Source organism: Euprymna scolopes, chromosome 26 (assembly GCF_053919585.1).
Source record: "Euprymna scolopes isolate OS-2025 chromosome 26, ASM5391958v1, whole genome shotgun sequence".
Taxonomy (NCBI): Eukaryota; Metazoa; Mollusca; class Cephalopoda; order Sepiida; family Sepiolidae; genus Euprymna; species Euprymna scolopes.
This window is the reverse complement of record NC_136507.1, coordinates 77315045-77332207: the sequence shown is the minus strand read 5'-3', so window position 1 is coordinate 77332207 and position 17163 is coordinate 77315045. Positions and strand designations below refer to the sequence as shown.

The 17163-nt window shown below is 30.0% G+C and overlaps 1 protein-coding gene across 1 annotated transcript in view; it reads left to right on the top strand.

Moving 5' to 3' along the window:
* The first annotated feature begins 8857 nt into the window (after positions 1 to 8857).
* Positions 8858 to 17163, top strand: part of LOC145248209 (uncharacterized) — a 271375-nt gene continuing 263069 nt past the window's right edge. Inside the window, exon 1 of the mRNA XM_080110074.1 lies at positions 8858 to 9020. The gene's annotated coding sequence lies outside the window, so the exon portion shown is untranslated. The remainder of the gene's footprint in view (positions 9021 to 17163) is intronic.

Sequence of the window (17163 nt, the reverse complement as noted above, 5' to 3'; positions counted from 1 at the left end):
AAGAGAGTTTTCTTGTGGTATGACAAGAAAGATACAGATTGGTTCAGGAATGTTTTCTGGTTAGATGAATCAAGGTTTTGTCTTGTTAGTGATGTTCTTGATGCTACCGAACGGTGCAATTGAAGAATTGGAGAAAGATTTTCGATAGATGGCATAAAAATATCCCCGAACATTACTTTACAACATGATGATACCCACTGCACACACTGATAAAGTCACACAAAAAATGGTTTCCTCATAATTCAATTGATGTGATATTTTGGCCAGATGAAAGCCGCGATTTAAACCCAATCGAGAATATTTGGTCCATAATATCTCGTGCATTGGTCGGAAGAACTTTTACGAACAACGAAACACTGTGGAGAGCTGTGCAAAGCGAATGGAATAGCATCTCCTCTTCATAGTGTTCTCTTTTAGTTGAGACCATTTCTAAAAGGATTGATCTTTTTAAAGAAATCAAAACGGAATGCGACCCCATACTAAGAATTTAAAGTAAATGTCCTGTTCTGTGTTATTAGTTTCGTTTAAGTTTCCTTGTTCAATTGTTCTTTGTTAAATATAGCTTTTAGTGCAATAAAATGTATAACATTTGTTTGGCCCATTTATTTTTTTTGCTCAAGAGTGTATATATATACGTATATATACGTATATATACGTATATATACGTATATATATGAATATATATATGTATATATATGTATATATATATATATAGTATATATATGTATATATATGTATACATATATATATACGTATATATATGTATATATACGTATATATGTATATATATGTGTATATATACGTATATATATATGCATACATACGTATTTGTATATACATCAATATATATACATACATATATGTATGCGTATATATACATACATATGCATATATAGATATATATGTATACATATCTATGTATACATATATATGTATACATATATATGTATGCATATATATATATACATATATATGTATATATAGATATACATATATATACCTATATATACATATATATACATATATATCTATATATACATGCATACATATATACATACATATACATATATGTACATATATATATGTGTAGATACATCTATATACATATACACATATATATGAATATATATACATGTATAAATATATATATATACATATATATGAATATATATACATATATACATATATATATACATATATGTGCATATATATGCATATATATACATATATATATACACATATACATATACATATATACATACATATATACATACACACATATATATATACATATATATAGACATATGTATATATACATATACCTGTACATATATATACATATATACCTATACATATATATACATACACATATATATGCATACACACACACACACACACATATATATATATATACAATGCTAGCTACCTTAGGTGGAGCATATTGGGAAGTGATATAAAAATTACCATTAGCATATTAAGCGATACTCTTTGTGTAAATAAATTGAGCTTAGGTGTTTGGACAGTGTCAAAACACTGTTAATTTACTGCCTGCATAGCAGCAGCCAAATAACGCAATGGTTAGAAGCTCCGACTGTTGTTTGGGCGGTCGGGTTTCCATCCTGGCTGGAGGTAGTTGCTTGTCTAGCCGCACTGATGGGCTGTGAAACATCGAAACCGTATTGTATGTGGATGACATATATATACATAAATATATACATATATATATTTATGTATATATAGATAGACATTGTTAAAAAATGATAGAAATCTTCTGTTTAGTGATTCCTTTTTATTTGTTCAGTTTTTCGTATTATCCTTTTTTGTATATACATCAAGATAATTGAATATACATCCAGAAAAATCAAAAAAGTTACAAAAAAAAAAAAAAAAAGGTATCACTAAACTTTTTGCTGTCCTTTTTAACGATGTCTGCCTGAATGAAAAAAAAACGGACTATATATATATATATATATACATATATATATATATATATATATATATATATATATATATATATATATATCCAGGCCGTTTTTTTTCATTCATTTTCATATATATATATATATATGTGTGTGTGTGTGTGTGTGTGTGTGTACTAGCATTTCAGCCCGGCGTGGCCCGAGTGTTTCCTGTTGTATGTTGACCAAAAATAAAAAGCGGTCAATTCTTTTAAATTTGACCCCTATTATGACCCCTTAACATTTATTGTTTTGGCCTCAAATCAAGTTATTAAGTTAGATTCATGTTCAAAGGACCTATATCGAAAATTTTAAGTGTTTCGACCCAAAATTGGCGGTGGAATTTGGTAGACACATTCACTTATATATATATATATATATATATATATATATATATATATATATATATATATATATATATATATATATATGTTTTGTGGTTCAATTTTAAATTCTGAAAAAACAACATTGCTCTATTCTTAAATATTGAGCTTTTCCTTTTTGGCTAGGATCTCTTTGAAAGTATTACTTCAAGTAATATCTATCAGGATTTTTCATCTGAATTCTATCACTGTCTTATCTCGCTTATATATATATATATATATATATATATATATATATATATATATATATATATATATATATATATATATATATATATATATGTATATATATATATATATATATATATATATGTATATATATATATATATATATATATATATATACTTTTTATTTTATTTACATAAACATATATGTATCGTTACACAGTCATAAATATGTTTCAGTCAACTAGTTATAAATACCTAGGGACTTCGTCAGGGCATGTTGCGTCTACGAAGTCCAAATCTTTACTGGAAATTGGAAAAAGTTCATAGAAGTCCTTGCTTGTAGCGCAATGACGTGATATTAAAATAAAACTGCTCGGTCGTAAATTACGCTTAAATAGATTTTGATTAATAAAGATTTCGTAACCATTATTATATTATACTGAACCTAATATGTTGGTATAATATATATAGATTAAAAAAGTTAAAAAAAAAAAATGGCTTGTGCGCCACCACCAAGAATCGAAATCAAAACGTTTAGCTTGTGATTTATTTTTCCCTTTGATGTTAATGCCTGAGCTATGAAGACATGTTTGCTACATGGCTCAAAATTAAAACATAAACCAATATCTATTACGTTACACATGCATATTCGTAATGCCATCGTTCGACCTTCCCCTGGCAAATTCGATTTCTTTAACTTTCACACTTTTGCACAGATTTTCTCCGGCTAAAACCCAAAATAAAGTTTCGCATGAGTTCGAATACTCTATATATTAAGTTTCATGTGTGTATAGCAAAAACTGACGGAGGAGTTTGGTAGGCAAAATTTTTAAAACAATACATAAATTTTACCATAAGTTTTTAACGGAAATATTATGCAAGTATAAATCATGTAGAATATCTGCATGAATATAATTACACGTAATATTTAACTAAAGATGATCATCCAATAAGAAAACCGAAAAAACTAATAGGAAATTAATTAAAATGAATGTTTCAAAGAATATGGAAATTAGCTAGATCTTTTGAAGATGAATGCAATTTTAATCGTTGTGTAAAAACAATAAATAATTATTATTTTATTATTGGTACACACACACACACACACACACACACACACACACACACACACACACACACACACACCATGTGTAATCACCTTTCTCTTCACTATATTTCCTCTGCTTCACTTTTTTTGTTTTCAAAACTTACTTGTTGTTTCACCACATACTTTTGCATGCAAAATCCGATCCCGCATTTTGCTAATTCCTACCCTCTGATGAGAAGGAAAGTATTTCTTCGAAAACTCCGTGGATTAAGGACTATCCACTTATCTAGTGTTTCCTTTGCAGATTAAATATGTTTTTAACTCATTTCAAAGCGTTTTTAACATGTTATATTAACTGTTTGCTCGTATACTAGCAAAAGTACCCGTCGTTGACTGGGTTCAAAAACAGCCTACAGAAAATGGACTCTGATTTATGAAAGTATGATAGGTTATGAAAAGGAAGGGTTGAAAAGAGATAGCTTCGAATTTGGGGGTATCAAAACCAAATGATGAAAGTAAAAATATAATAGATAAACCCCATAATTTATTATACCATACCTGTTCACACTGAAACACTTATCACAATATTCTGTGGATCTATATTAAAAAAACCTTGTTAAACTTTGTGACATATTTCCATTCTATGGAGGTCAGGCGCGAACGAACACCACATAATTTTATTATACCATATTTCTTCAAACTGAAACATAATTATCAAAGTATACTTACGCAGATAGATATTAAAAGTCTTTATTAAACTTAAGTGCCTATTTCCATTCTATGGAGACAGGCGCGAACGCAGACACCACAATTTTATTATACCATCCCTATTTAACTTAAAACATACTTATCAAAGTATTATTATGTACATCTATATCAAAAACACTTTCACCTTTTTTTAATTTTTTATTTCCATACTTTGTGGACCAGGCGCGTATGCAGACCCCAGAATTTTAATGAATCATCATTATGCCAGATCAAACATACCCATTCCTGTGTCTCGATACATCTTCTATAATAGTCAACCATATAGGAGTCTATTCGTGACCACACACACAACTTTATATTATATATATATATATATATATATATATATATATATATATATATATATATATATATATTTATTTGTCATCCACACATATCACAACTCATCAGTGCGGCTAGACATGCACCTATCCTCAGCCGTGGATCGAACCTAAAACTGTCGCGTGGAATTCGACAGCTCTGAATCTCTCTCTCTCTCTCTCTCTCTCTCTCTCTCTATATATATATATATATATATATATATATATATATATATATATAGAGAGAGAGAGAGAGAGAGAGAGAGAGAGAGAGAGAGAGAGAGAGGGTGCATTAACTATTATTTATAACTTTTATATGCATAGAACCTTATTTTAACCATATGCATGCGTGTGCACTGCATGTGTGTGTTGAGAGCGAGAGAACGAGAAAGAGGGAGAGAACGGGAGAGAGAGGGAGAGGGGGAGAGGGGAGGGGCGTTAAACCCACTATAAAAAACAATGTTGTGTACTTTTAGTTAGTTCGAAATAAGAAAAAGAAACACCATCTGTTCCTCCTCTTTTACACCAAGAAAAAAAAAAGTCGGAAAATTAGCAACAATAACTTTAAATTTCAGACCGGCGTTGCGCGGGTGTTTAGAAGTGTATGTTGCAAAAAAAAAAAAAAAAAGTCAATTATTTTTTAACTTTGACCCCTATTATGACCCCTTCACGTTTATTGTTTTGAGCTCAAATCAAGTTATTATTAGATCCATGTCCAAGGAACGTATATCTAAAATTTCAAGTGTTTATACCAAAAATTGGCGGAGTAGTTTGGTACAGTTCTCAAAGGTCAAATCGTTGAGCTTTTACCCCTTAACGGCCAAATTTCTGGCCGAAAACTGATTACAAAGATTTTTCCACATCTCAGTACCCTGTATATCAATTTTCGAGTCTGTAGACTTAAAATTGACAGAATTATTGCATGGGAAAATGTACACACACACACACGTTCACTTTTATATATATATATCCCAGAAACACTGTTTTATGGTAAACAACTGATGATCCCTTAACTAACATAAGGACTATTGTGGATTGAAAAAGCAAATTGATTCACATGGACATTAATTGACTTACTGGCAAAATAATTTTCTAACGAAGGACTAAAAAAAAATATATGTAGTCTTAAAGGTTAAAAACGTTCCAACACACACACACACACACACACACACACACACACACACACACACATATGTATGATCTGGGATACAGCCAAACAATACTATATGTGTATGACTATAAATGACTATAAATGCTCCCAATCATGGATTAAGCATACTGGGGAGAGAAATAACAAACTGCCGCTAGCGAAAAAAGCAATGCTCTTTGTGTAAGCATTGTAATTTCGCATATATATATATATCTCAGCATCAGACAAATAGCGTAACAGTGAGAAGTGCTGATTATTGCCTAGACGGTTGAGTTTCAATCCTGACTTGAGGTTGTTGCTGGTTTAGCCGCACTGATGAGCTGTGATACAGTACTGTATATGGATGACAATATATATATATATATATATATATATATATATATATATATATATAAAGCTATGAAAATATATTTATGGCAATTAAGCTATATAAAAGTTTCCGCATTTCATCTCCCATGTAAAATCCCATATCTACAATGATAAGCTAGACACAATAGACCACTTCGAAGACAACATTCGACACGCCATTGTCGGGATACAGCCTAATTTAATGCGAAGAGTTTGTGAAAATCTAGTGAATAAACCACATATTCGTATAATAAAAAAAAATCTGTCATTAATTTTGATTTAAAGTTCGCCGCCTTAAAACAAAAGCACACACACTCTGTATTTCAATTACGTTTAAGTAAAAAGTAAAGTGGTTGGCCATAGTTAAGGACAACCCGAAAACTCTCGTTTCATTAACTACTAAGGATCAAGGGTAAGTGGAGCAATTCTGGAGAAGAATGCCACCTCTTCTCTAGGATTGCTCCACTTACCCTTGACCCTTACTTCATAATAGCAAGAAAGGAAACATAAAGCAGCATTTTTTATTTAAGTATGACCCCAACAAAGCTTTAACTATGGTTTGTCAGCCCATTAGCGAATAGTTTTACATGTACGGCAAATATGTCATCATATAAAAACTGGGTTAAATCAATTTAATTTGCTGTGACTTGGTCACCGGATAAATAATCTGTTTCGTTCAGTCATTCCAGGAAGTAACTAGATAAGTGGATTATTTCATGAACAATTTCTATTTACGGAAAATTAAAAAAAAAAAAAAATTTTTTTTAAATATTAACAAAAAAATATTAGTACTTATACAGATACGAAGAGTGCTGCAAAAATTTAAAAAGAAAATTATTATTTAGAAACATTTTTAACATGGCGAGGAGTACCTAGCAATTTAATCAACGAAAATACCATTAAAAAAAAATGAATTTAAATTGAAATCCTATTAAAAAAAAAAAATAGCATGGCCCGTATTCTGTTAAGTACCAGTTTTTTTTTGGGGGGGGGGGTTAACACAACAGGTCAGGTCAGAAATGAATAAGTAAAGAAACATAAACTGTTGTTGATTAATTTCTAAACGGTTATTTCCTTTCAAACAATTTATGTCGGTAATAGTAATGGTTAGCAAATCTATTTAGTTGGATTTTGTACCGATTTTGATAAGTGTGTGTGTGTGTGTGTGTGTGTGTGTGTGTGTGTGTGTGTGTGTGTGTGTGTGTGTAAACTTGTTCACAAAAACAATGATGTCACCACACTACACTGTTCATCAGTTTACTCGAAACATGCCGATAAAACGCACACCCAAAAAATTCATATGGCCAACAACTCCCCCTCCCTCTCTCTCTCTCTCACACACACACACACACACACACACAGTAAAAGAAACACTATTTACTGTGTCAAACTTTGAAATAAAACAAGTTTACGATTTTTTTATGATTTCATTTGGATAATAATTATATAAATTTCCTGCTTTCTCTTTTTTTCCTTTTTCAAAAATGTAGATTCGCAATAGTTGTGAATGAGTGAATGATGACTGCATGAAGTAAAACGCACGACAAAGAAAGGAAGTATATATATATATATATATATATATATATATATATATATATATATATATATATACACACACACACACACTTATAAAATATATAAGTTATAAAATATATATGGCGACACTGAATATTCCGCGTTTCATCCACTCTAGGACTCTTCAGGCTTATGCTTATACTTAAAGTTTACGCATAAATTTATACTTTCGTATATCAATTTTATGTGAGTAAATGAAGTAGTTATATATATATGTATTGTATATATATATATATATATATATATATATATATATATATATATATATATATATATATATATATATATATATATATATATATATATATATATATATATATATATATATATATATATATAAAAGTTTACAAGCGTATACGAGAGAGAAAGAGAAAAAAAGTTGACTTGTAGGAGGAAAGAAATGAGGTGGCCCCTCCCCACCCTCCCGATTCTCTCTCTCTCTCTCTCTCTCTCTCTCTCTCGGCGTCTTAGGCGAAAAGAGTTTTCACCGTAAACCCAACGAACGAGGGCGCTTTTTTTTTTGTACGTCCTGACAAAAAAAATATATATATATGTAAAACCGTGTGGGTTTAGGGGGAAAAAAAGATTAAAAAGAAGTTAGGTCTTCTTGTGTGTGTATATGTATATATTTATATAAATAAATCGGTATATCCAAGTTGTTCTAATGGATATCGGATGATCCCTACGGAGTTCTTTGCTGGGTAGATTCGACGAGAGAAAGAGTTTATTTATGGAAAAACTAAAAAAAAAAAAAAAAAAAAGATGTGGTAGTTTTTAGGTAATAATTTATTTCAACTGTATTTCAAACCAATACATTTATTTGTCTGGGTTAATGTGTGTGTGTGTGTGTCGTGTATCTATATGTGTTTATATTTAAAAAAAAAAAATAATAATAAGTGTTTACCGTTTTCGGAGACCTTTAAAGATATTCCGGGATTTAAAATAAAACTTCGGACGACGCAGCTTTAATTCGACGCTGGGAATTTATTGTGCACAAAAAAAAAAAAAAATGTTACAGTGAATCGAAAAAAAAAAAAAAAAAAAAGAAAACTTTTTTTTCGACAAAGAATACGAAAATAAAATCACTTATGGGAATAACTTAAAAGAAAGTTATTCGTTTATCTCGTCGGAGAAAAAGAAAGCTATTTTAAAAAACATAAGGAATCTAACCCAAGACAAGGAGGTACGTGTATACTCTGATATAGTTTAGCATTTTTGTGGATTAAAACAAAAAAAACTTTTTACTTCATCTGGACCTAGGACTTCTATCATCGAGGGATACTCGGAACTTATTTCAACTAATCCAACACTCGTATTTTAAAGGTCAGTTTATTTTACTTATATACACATATATAGTTATCTTTAAGTTTAATCACCCTATGTTTACAAAAGCTTTGTGCGGAGTTGTCGGCTGCAAAATGAAAATATTGTTATACTTGTTTGGTTGAATCAAGACATTAAAAAAATTGAAATATTGAAAAAAAAAAAAAAACAATTATATATATACGTACTCGTTCTGGAATAAAGTTTTCGGGTTTGTATTACTGTACACATAGATCCGAAAAAGTTGTCAAAAATACTATTAAAAACCCACCGAATATATGTCAACCTATGTCACGGTATTGAGCGAGTTTCTAACAGTATTTTGTCTAGTTTATTATTTATAACACCTTTTCCCGAACTTACCGTGTTAAAGAGAGAGTCGGGCGCCATTTTGAATTTTCCATTACATCGGTAAACACTGTATGCTTTTCGAGCTGAATAAACATGTTACATTAAATAAAAACACGGAAATTATATCCAGTTTGGAAGAAAAGTAACTTATCTTGCCTTTGATAACATTTATTTGTTATATATTCGTTTTTTGACAACTTTTTCAAATCTATGTGTACAGTACAGTAATACAAACCCGAAAAATTGATTGACAAAAAAAGGATTACAAAAAAAAGGCAAAGAACTCTGTAAAAATAAGTGAAAAAAAAAAACTTAAATATTTATCTATGTATTTTTTCTGCTATTTTGACAAACTTTGGCGCTTCTACACTATTGGGACGAAATTTCAGAAATCGTAATACTGAATTTCACACGAAAACAATGGTATCTATCCTCGTATTTTTAAGATGATTATAGCCATAAATTACGAAAATCGATAAGGTATAATTTGATGAAAACGATCGTAAGACACAGGAGAGTTCGAAAGGGAGGTAATTTTCCGTTTCGATTTAAACAAGATGGCCGCAATTTTTCACCTGCTAACACGATTAAAGTTGTTTTTAATAATTCAGTAATATTTAGGTAATTTCGACTGCATAATTTGGAAGCTAACATTGTAACTTATCAGAATTGACAAAAAAAAGCAGTTGAAATCATTGTTTTTTTTTTAATCTGAAAACTCTATTTAACAAAATTTTCGTCCTAATAATGTAAGCGCCCAAACTTTAAGCGGTGATTGGAGTTATCTCCCCTGGCGCCCCCCCCCTTTTCGTCTGCGAAATAAGCAAGATGAACGCGACATAATCAATCTCATTTGATTTTCCTCTATAAAAAAATAAAAAAAACTACTTGATCAAGTTGTGATTTTTTTTGTATGAAAACTTTATCATCTAACGAGTGCGTACAATATTTTTTTTTTCAATATTTTAATTGTTTAATGTCTTGATTCAACTAAACAAGTACTTTATTTTTTATTTTTCAAATTCTCACAAAGCCTTTGTAAACAGAGTGACTAAACTTGAAGATAGTCATATATGCAGCCGAGCCGACAGTTCCGCACAAAGCTTCTGTACGGTGACTAAACTTGAAGATAACTAATATATATATATATATATATATATATATATATATATTACAAATAACACCAAAAATAGAAGTTTCATAGACGTTTTTTTTTTTTATAAACCAGTTTATTTTTTAGAAACTTGCGAACTCGTTTTTACTTAACTTAACTTTATAGCAAAATAAAAAATTTTTTTTACAAAAACGAAGCAAAAATTAGGATATTGTAAATTAACGCCTTTAGCTAACCCTCCTCTCCTTCACCCCCAAAATCTGTGATTCTGTGTTTTTAGGCGATTACGTGTTAACACCCTGAAAATATTGGTGGATTGACAAGAAAAATTAAAAAAAAAAAAAAGCAAATATTTTACAAACTAGATATGGTTTTCTGTCTCGCATATAAATTTAACGGGGTTTGTCTTATAATACACATAGATTCGAAAAAGTGGTTAAAAACACATATATAACAAATAAATATTATCAAAGGCAAGATAAGTTACTTTTCTACCTATCTGGAAAAGTTTTCAGTGGTTTTACTCGCTTTAAATTGTGTAATCGGTTCGAAAATCAGTGTTTATCGGTATATTTTAAAAAGAAAAATGGCGGCATGCTCGCCGTTGAACAGGGTAAGTTTGTGAAAATGAGTTCAAACAAACAAATTATACAAAATACTGTTAGAAACTCATCGAATATATGTCCGTCTATGAGTGAGTTTCTAACAGTATTTTGTATAAGTTTTTTGTTTAAAATCACTTTCCCAAACTTACCGTATTCAACAGCGAGCATGCCTCCATTTGCATTTTTCAAATACATCTGTAAACACTATGCTTTTCGAGCCGAATAAACACGTTACATTAAATAAAAACATTTTAAAAAAAATTATCCAGTTTGGTAGATAAGTAACTTATCTTGCTTTGATAACATTTATTTGTTATTTATTTATTTATTTTTTTTTTTTATTTTTTTTTTTTTTTTTACAACTTTTTCGAATCTATGTGTATAGTAATACAAACCCATTTAACGTAAACTTATACTCCGTTTCCGGTCCATTCTAGCGTTTTAGGGCAATTGGCCAATGTGTGTGTGTGTATGTGTGTGTGTCGCTCTGGGAAATTAATTCGGTGTTTTCCTAGGGTAGAATCTACTGTTTTGGGGAGGTTACGTGTGGTTGGACGAACTTGGCGGCCAGACTTTAGTGATTAGTTAAGTATAATGGCCCGGAAATAAGGATTATCAATTTACGTGAAATTTAAATACGAAACCGGTCCCGACCCCCAACCCTGTAAATTTTCAAATGATTGCTTTTCTCTTTCTTTTTACCAGTTCTTTCGAAATGCTCATATGTAATTGCCTTAAAAAGGTAGAATCTCATTTTTCGGGAAGGGGGTTAATTTTACCTTAGGGTGTATATCCAACTCTGCAACACAACGAAGTGAAAGGATGTTTGTCTGTTTTTTTTTGTTTTTTTTTGAGAGATAGAATTAAAGAATTTAAAACTTTTTCAAAATTGTATTTTAATGTTACTCATTTTTAAGTTATATCGAAGATTTCTGCTTCAAGATGGCTTCCATTTAAACAACAACATTCTGAACCAAATGAGTTCTAGCTTTATAACAATCTGGTTCAATTCGTGATATAATGACCAAACAATACTGTAAAGATTAGGTTATGTTTTGGTCATCTAAAAAACATCATCATCCCAAACATTAATTAATGAAAAATGAATTATCTCCCTTTATAGTCGCGCTTTATCAATTAAAAATCATTAAAACTATTCCCTTTCCAAAAATTAAAAAAAAAGCATGTCTGTCTGTGATTTTATAATAAAAAGGTCATGTTAAAAGGAGACTACATTTTTTATAGTTTCTTTTTTAAATTTCCAAAAATGTGCAAGTGAATTGAGATCTGTTGCTTTTATAATTTACATAAAAAGTTATTCAGAAAAACAAAACAATGTGTTTGTTGGTGTTGAATTTTCATTGAAAAAAACTAAATTTTCTAAATCAATTCTTTTTAGCTTCTTTTTAGCTTTAAAGGGATTTTTAAAAAAATGCTAAAAATTTGTTTTTTGTCGTTATTTGTTTTATTTTATTTTTATTCATTTTATTCATCTAATATCTGTCTCTGGGTCTGTCTCCATATTTTCCTCCGAAACTAAAAGTCGCAGAGCGGTGCTAGGGGTCTCAAATGATTGAACTTTTTACAAACCGTTCTTGTATGGGTATTTAGTCGGTTAAAAAGTTTTAAGGGGTTAAAAATGGGTAAAAATTGAAAAAATCGTTATACATTTTTTACATTCGTCTGAGTGTATTTTTAATTTTAAATTTTAATCAGTTCATATGCATGTCACGTTGGTACAGTGGTAACGTAATCCGCTTTAAATGCTACAGTTTCGGGTTCGATTCTAGCTAATTGCACCCAAATGTTTTTTTGTTTTTTTACTTTTGAAATTACGACTCATATATAATAATAATATGGAGAAAATGAAAATATTACATTTAAGCGTTTTTTACGACCGCGAAAAGCCCCCTCACCGTTAGTAATGTGTTTAAACGTTTTTGATTACTGTGGAATTTCCACGGATTCTTCTAGTAAAGTTATTAATCGGTTTGGCTAGGAGCAAAATGTATATGTCTGTTATGATATTATATTTTATTTCTTTTATCATTGAAGGAGAAATATGTCTATACTGAGACGATTTTTAGTTTTGTTCCGATCCAGAGATCCTCTAAACATTAAAACAAAACGTTATAATAATAATTAAAAAAAAAGTTATAATAAAATTACTGGTGTTCAAAAGTCCTCAGAATGAGTAACGAATGTGAGAGACGGTTTCTTCTGATTGGCTGTTGGTTACCATAGACACTTTTTCGTCGTCGACACCTTCAAAAATCATAGTGGGAATGTCGCTCGCATGCCATCTTATTTGGGCTATATAGAAAGAGTTAACAAAAGTAATGCTCTTTGCCGTGCTAGGGCTGATAATATTTGGCTTACGACATCGCCTGTTCATTCTGTTTCTCTCATTCTTGTCCCTTATTTCTGTTTATTTACTTAATTATGTCTTTTATTTGTTTATTTATTTATTTATTTAATCAGTTTAAGAAGTTGGTAATAATTTTATGGATTGTTGACACTACGTATGATATTGAACACACAAAAAAAATAATATTTAATCATGCATTACATAGAAAAATGCCGGCATGAAAAGTAATATGGTTAAGAGTAAGCTTAGGAAAGTAAAAGGACTAGTTGTTAAATTTGGAAAAAAAAAAAAAAAAAGACAAGATATTCTAGTAAAAAATATAAATTTATAACTTGAAATATTAAAAGCATTAAGATTTTATATATAATGTTAACTTGGATTTAAAAAAATTCTTAATGCTGCAATATTTAAGTTATAAGTTTATTATATCTTTTTACTAGAATATATTTTCTTTTTCTTTTCCAGTTTTAACAACTAGTCCTTTTACTTTTCTATGTTTAATCTTAACCATATTACTTTTCATGCTCGCATTTTTTTTTAATGTAATCAAGCATATATTTACAATAATTGATGTTATCGGCGTTTATTTGTTAATTTGTAACCCTGAACGGATGAGATGGTCGATTTTTTACATCATTTAAAAATGAATTACCAAAAGTTTGACTTATTTTTTCGGTCGTTAGGATCACCCTGGTTATATATATATATATATATATATATATATATATATATATATATATATATATATATATATATATATATATATTATATTATAATGATTATTAAATACCTACAGACACTAGTGTTTAATCCTTTCCGGAATCATCAGTGTAGGGTGTCACGATTAACACCAGTCGATAGATTTTCGATAGATGTTTACCGATGTATTGGAAAATTCAAAATGGCGGCCGATTCTCTCTTTAACACGGTAAGTTTGGAAAAGGGTGTAATAAATAATAAACTAGACAAAATACTGTTAGAAATTCGCTCAATATATGTTACCGTGACATAACTTGACATATATTCGGTGGTTTTTAATAGTATTTTGTCTAGTTTATTATTTATAACACCTTTTCCCGAACTTACCGTGTTAAAGAGAGAATCGGCCGCCATCTTGAATTTTCCAATACATCGGTAAACACTGTATGCTTTTTGAGCTGAATAAACATGTTAAATTGAATAAAAACACGAAAATTATATCCAGTTTGGTAGAAAAGTAAATCATCTTGCCTTTGATAACATTTATTTGTTATTTGTTTTTTGACAACTTTTTCGAATCTATGTGTACAGTAATACAAGCCCAATAATAATAATAATTATTATTATTATTATCATTCTTAATAATAGTAATACTAATGATATGTGGCAATTTATAAAAATCGCGGCCATGGAAGAACGCAAGAAAAAAAACCTGTTTTGACATTAGTTTATTTTTAAATATATACTATGCAAATGCACATATATTTATTTTCGTGATATTAAGGAAGTATTAAATAATAGTCGTTTATAATTTAGAGAAATACAATTAATGCGAGAGGGGGGGGTAAATACTTAATTTTAACTTTTTGGCCCCATGTTGTAAACTGAAAATTAAAAATTTTATTTTATGCATTTGTGTGTGTGTGTGTGAGAGAGAGAGAGAGAGAGAGAGAGAGAGAGAGAGAGAGAGAGAGAGAGAGAGATTTATATGTCAATGCCCTGGAAAGAGCAGGAGGACAAATGTTAACATAGAATTTAGAGTGGGGTTCGCTATTCTGTATAAACAATAAACATAATGTAAAATGATCACCCAGTTCTTGACCACATAAGTTATGTGGCACATAACGTAGTACGGAACGAGTAACCATTTCTTTTATATTTCCAAAATGGCTACCGAAAATAGTTACTCGCTGTCTGTCCTCTATGTTGGTTGTCAAGAACGGTGTTATCAATTTGCGTTTAATTTATCTTTTGGTACTTTTTACGATCTGCTTCAGCGTAGTGTAAACACCCCTCCCTCAACCAACCAACCAATTTTAAGAACGGCTTGGCTTGGGGTATTTATAATACGCTGGGGCACGTCGTAAAAATTTACCTTGTGGAGGTGGGGTGGGGGTATTTGTCTCCTTTGGTGGGGGGGGGGGGATTACCATTGTGTTAACATAATTATAATAAAATAAGTTAAAATTTAATTTTAATATTTTTTTCGCTGAAAGTGTGGGTGTATTGTAATAACTTAGTTTATTTGGGTTTGTATTACCGTGCACATAGATTCGAAAAAGTTGTCAAAAAACAAATATATAACAAATAAATATTATCAAAGGCAAAGTAAGTTACTTTTCTACCTAACTGGATGTTTTTAGTGTTTTTATTTAATGTAACATGTTTATTCAGCTCGAAAAACATAGTGTTACCGATGTATTGGAAAATACAAAATGGCACCCGACTCTGACTCTCTCTCTCTCTCTCTCTCTCTCTCTCTCTCTCTCTCTCTCTCTCTCTCTCTCTCCCTGACATGGTAAGTTTGGGAAAAGGAGTTAAAAATAAAAAATTTTAAAAATAGACAAAACCCACCGAATATATATCAGCCTATGTCACGGTAAGATATATTGAGCGAGTTTCTAACAGTATTTTGTCTAGTTTTTTATTTTTAACTCCTTTTTCCCTAACTTACCATGTTAGAGAGAGAGTCGGGCGCCATTTTGTATTTTACAATACATCGGTAAACACTGTATGTTTTTCGAGCTGAATAAACATGTTACATTAAAAAAAAAAAGCACTAAAAAATATATCCAGTTTGGTAGAAAAGTAACTTATCTTGCCTTTGGTAACATTTATTTGTTATATATTTGTTTTTTGACAACTTTTTCGAATCTACGTGTACAGTAATACAAATGTGTTTATTTTAAAAAAGCCAAGTTTTATTCATGATGAATGTTATGAACGCAGTAACTAAGACGCGCGTGTTTTATTTCCAAAAACATAGTTTCACTGTTGGCCTGTGCTGTGCGTGTGTGACAATCTCGCATCTGTTGTGTTCAACTTATTTCGCTTCTTTTTTTTTATTATTTCCTCCATCCATTTCCCAAAAGGGGTCAACAAATAAGATATTCTCTCGACATTCCTTTTCATTTGTCTCTTTTTCTTTCTTCTAAATCAATTTAGAACTTTACCAACAAGTTTCTGCTTTGCTTATCGGTGGGACAGGAAGGGGGAGAGGATAGTCCGTCTGTCTAGAAAGTTTTGGTTATATTGAAGATTTCAACAAAATTAATTCTAGTTTTATAACAATGTGGTCCAATTAATATTTTAATGACGAAACGCCGCCACAATGATGTAAGCTAAACGTTACGTTATTGTTTGGTCATTAAATTAAAGTTTTTAACATTCAAAAATGTATTTTTAAAACATATATGCAAACATAAGCTTATTAAACTTCTTTTTTCTTTCTCTGTGACTTATTCAATATATATGTGTGTGTGTGTGTGTGTGTGTGTGAGAGAGGGAGAGAGAGATTGACCTATATAAAATTTCATGAAAAAAAATCACTTGCTTTTAACCCACATTCATGGACTTGGTACAGTTTTATTTTTGAATATATATATATATATATATATATATATATATATATATATATATATATATATATATATATATATATATGAGAGAGAGAGGGGGGAGATTCCCTCATCAATGAAGGTAAAAAAAAAAAAAAAGAATTAAATG